Source organism: Triticum dicoccoides, chromosome 3B, assembly GCF_002162155.2.
Source record: "Triticum dicoccoides isolate Atlit2015 ecotype Zavitan chromosome 3B, WEW_v2.0, whole genome shotgun sequence".
NCBI classification, from domain to species: domain Eukaryota; kingdom Viridiplantae; phylum Streptophyta; class Magnoliopsida; order Poales; family Poaceae; genus Triticum; species Triticum dicoccoides.
In genome coordinates this window covers 73,793,946-73,798,296 of record NC_041385.1, presented here as the reverse complement: position 1 = coordinate 73,798,296, position 4,351 = coordinate 73,793,946, and the positions used below count along the sequence as shown (strand labels likewise).

Below are 4,351 nucleotides of genomic sequence, written 5' to 3'. Positions count from 1 at the left end.
CAAGACCAGCTCATGCTCGGCTATCTTCTGAACAATCTGACGAAAGAAGTGCTCGTACAGGTAGTATCAATCCCCACCTCGCGCGCTCTCTGGACTTACCTGGAAAACATGTTCTCTTCAACCTCCCGCAGCCGCATCAACAATCTTCGGATGTCCCTCACCAACGCGCAGAAGGGATCACAAGATGTCACCACCTACTTCGCCTACATGCGGTCGCTAGCTGATGACTTGGCAGCCGCTGGCAGACCGCTCGACGATGATGAACTCATCTCCCACATCCTCTCTGGGCTGGATCTTGACTATCAGCCGTTGATCTCCGCCCTGGACGTCCGCACCAAGCCACTCTCCATCGACCTTCTGTTTGCCCTTATGTCCAACTTTGATCAAAGGGTCGAGTTGTTCCAAGGGTCCAACTCCTCTGGCGGCTTCAAGTCTTCTGCGAATGTCGCTGCTCGTGGTGGTCGGGGCCCTACCAAGGGCTATCGCGGCCCTTCCAAGGGCAACTCCAGCGGCGGTGGTGGATCTCGCAGCGGTGGTGGCGGCGGCTACAACCCTAGCGGCCACAACTCCAGTGGTGGCGGCCATGGTGGCTATCACCAGAACCAGCAAGGCGGCGGTGGCAGTCGTCAAAACGGTGGTCGCCCCTTCTACTCCAACAACAGGGGCTACCAAGGAGGTGGATAACCCAGCGGAGGCAACACCAACACAAACCGTGGGTATGATATGGATGAGTTTGGCCCTTGCCAAATTTGCAAAAAAAAACTAACCATATAGCCAAAGATTGTAATTGGCGCTATGCCGAGGATCCCAACTATCAAAAGAAACGAGTTGCTGCTGCTTCCTCATATGGAGTCGATACCAATTGGTATCTTGATAGTGGCGCTACAAATCACATCACAGGAGAGCTGGAAAAAAGTGACCGTGCAAGAAAAATATCATGGCCATGATCAAGTCCACACCGCCAATGGTGCAGGTACGCGGATAAGTCACATTGGTCATTCTATTATCAAACCCCATATAAAGACTTACATCTCAAAAATATCTTACACACACCTAGTGCCTCACAGAATTTGCTATCTGTTCATCGATTTACCATTGATAATAATGTTATTGTTGAGTTTCATCCTTTCTTCTTTTTGATCAAGGACATGGCCACGAGGAAAATCCATCATCACGGTAGATGCGTGGGAGGACTATACCCATTGATTTCTCAATTTAGAAGCTCAAATAAACAAGCTTGGGGTGTCATCACACTTTCATCGGAGAGGTGGCATGCACGCTTAGGACATCCGTCTTTTTCTATAGTTCAACAAGTGCTTAGAAATAATCAGCTCCCGTTTGTTGGCAAGCCTAGTAGTGAAACCATTTGTGATTCATGTCAGAGAGCTAAGTCTCATCAGTTACCATATTCTATTTCCACTAGTGTTTCTACAGAACCATTGCATCTTATTTTTTCTGATGTGTGGGGTCCAGCCCCTACCTCTGTTGGTCGTCACTCCTACTATGTTAGCTTTATCGATGATTATAGCAAATATACATGGATCTATCTTCTTAAGAAAAGATCTGATGTTTTTCAAGTTTTCAAAAATTTCCAAGCACTTGTTGAACGTAAGTTTGATCGCAAAATTATAACCGTCCAATCTGATTGGGGCGGTGAATACGAGAACTCAACTCCTTATTCCAACAACTTGGTGTCTCTCATCATGTTTCGTGTCCTCATGCTCATCAACAGAACGGTTCTGCTGAACGCAAACGTAGACACATCGTTGAGGTAGGGCTAGCTCTTCTAGCTGGTGCCTCTATGCCTCTCAAATTTTGGGATGAGGCTTTCCTAACTGTCGTCCGTCTTATCAATTTGCTCCCTAGTCGGGTCATCAACAATGAAACTCCTATTGACCAATTGCTTCTCACCAAACTAGATTACACCTCTCTTCGAGTCTTTGGTTGTGCTTGTTGGCCCAATATTCGTCTCTATAATAATCGTAAACTTATGTTTCAATCCACACAATGTGTCTTTCTAGGTTACAGTGCTCAACACATGGGAGTCAAATGCCTTGATGTTCCAACTGGGCGTGTCTATATTTCTCGGGATGTTGTCTTCGATGAAACCGTTTTTCCTTTTGCCCATCTTCATCCCAATGCCGGAGCCCAACTCCGCAAAGAAATCTTACTTCTTCCTTCACACTTATCCGGTATTGATCACGGGGTGATAATTATAATGATCAATTGACTAATTCTGCTAACCGTGAAAATGAGGCATGTGATGCTACAGGAACATGTACTGAAGAATAGAAGGAAACAATGAAAAAACAGTGAAAACTCTGCCCAAAATGAGCTATATCAGATGTGTTTCCCACTGGGAGACAACCCTGCCGGAGGATCTGCCTCGGGATCGGCAGAGACGCGTCAGGTGGACCAACCTGCCAGGTTCTCCTCGGGATTGGAGGCGCGACAGGCGAACCCAGAGGCGCGTCAGGAGGGTGCGTCTGTCTCGCCCACACGCGGTCCACGCACGGCCACGAGGCGGCCCCGAGACCAATCAGAGGAGGAGACAGGCCCGCACCAATCACCTTCGCCCACGTGGCAGGGTGAGACGCGGCTTGGCACAAGTTTTACTGCCGACCCGCAGGTTTACGTGCGGCGGCATGCGCGCGCTGGTCCTGGCGGTAATCCAGCTGGGCCGGGATCTTCTGCACCAGCTGCTTCACCTGTGTGTTCCACCTCTGCCACAGAAGATCAGCCCGAGTCTGCTTCGAGATTGGATGTGCCAGGCTCTATAGAAGCTTCTGATCAGGATCCTGGATCCTCTGCGCCCAACACCCCTGTAGCGCCCAACAGACCTGGATGTACACGCCTACAAAAGGGGGTTATTCAACCAGTTAGTTATAAGAATGTTCTTAAATATGGTTTGACATGCTCGGCAGGTGAACCCAATAATCTCGAGGATGCACTCAGTGATACATGTTGGAGGAAAGCTATGGAAGAAGAATTTTTGGCACTTCAGAAAAATAAAACGTGGCACTTAGTTCCTCGGGCTAAAGGTAAAATTTGATTGATTGCAAATGGGTATTTAGAATTGAAAGAAAGTCTGATGGAACTATAGATCGCTATAAAGCAAGGCTTGTTGCTAAAGGTTTCAAACAAAGGTACGACATAAACTATGAGGATACGTTTAGTCCAGTTGTGAAAGCTGCTACCATCCGTCTTGTTTTGTCCATTGCTGTGTTAAAAGGATGGTGCCTAAGACAGCTAGATGTACAGAACGCGTTCCTTCATGGTGTTCTAGAAGAGGAAGTCTACATGAAACAACCTCCTAGGTTTGAAAACAAAGATGCACCCTTCCATGTTTGCAAGCTTGATAAATCACTATATGGACTGAAGCAAGCTCCAAGGGCATGGTATTCTCGTCTAAGTCAGAAATTGCAAGCACTTGGTTTTGTTCCTTCTAAGTCTGACACTTCACTGTTTATTTATAACAAGTCAAATACATGCATATTTGTACTTATATATGTTGATGACATCATTGTTACTAGTTCATCCAATGAAGCAGTGACAGCATTACAAAAGGACTTAGGGAAGGAATTTGCTTTGAAGGATCTTGGAGACTTGCATTTCTTTCTTGGTATTGAAGTAAAAAGAGATCATGATGGCCTCCACCTCTCACAGGAAAAATATGCAACTGATCTTCTCAGAAAGGTTAACATGCAGAATTGTAAGTCAGCACCAACACCTTTGTCCAGTACAGAAAAATTGTCTCTTACAGATGGAGAACTCTTGAATCAAGAGGATGGCACAAGATACAAAAGCATAGTAGGTGCACTTCAGTACTTGACCCTTACTAGACCTGACGTCTCATTTGCTGTAAACAAGGTATGCCAGTTTCTTCATGCACCCACTACCACTCATTGGACAGCTGCAAAACGCATATTGAGATACATTAAAGGTGCTCCAGATACTGGGTTGACATTCAGGAAGTCATCGTCCACTCTTGTTAGTGCCTTTTCTGATTCTGACTGGGCAGGGTGTGTAGATGACAGAAGGTCTACTGGTGGTTTTGCAATATTTTATGGTTCAAATTAGATCTCTTGGTATGCAAAAAAACAAGCTACAGTTTGCAGGTCAAGTACAAAAGCAGAATATAAGGCCCTAGCAAATGCTACAGCGGAGATTATTTGGGTGCAGTCTATGATTAAGAAACTTGGAGTACGTAATGAACATGCTCCAATTTTATGGTGTGATAATCTTGGTGCGACATACCTTTCTGCCAATCCAGTCTTCCATGCAAGAACTAAACACATTGAGATAGACTTTCATTTTGTTAGAGAACGAGTTGCAAATAAACAACTTGAAA

At 45.8% G+C, this 4,351-nt stretch overlaps 1 pseudogene; it reads left to right on the top strand.

Moving 5' to 3' along the window:
* Nucleotides 1-246: 246 nt before the first annotated feature.
* Nucleotides 247-355, top strand: LOC119282976 (annotated as a pseudogene).
* Nucleotides 356-4,351: the final 3,996 nt, after the last annotated feature.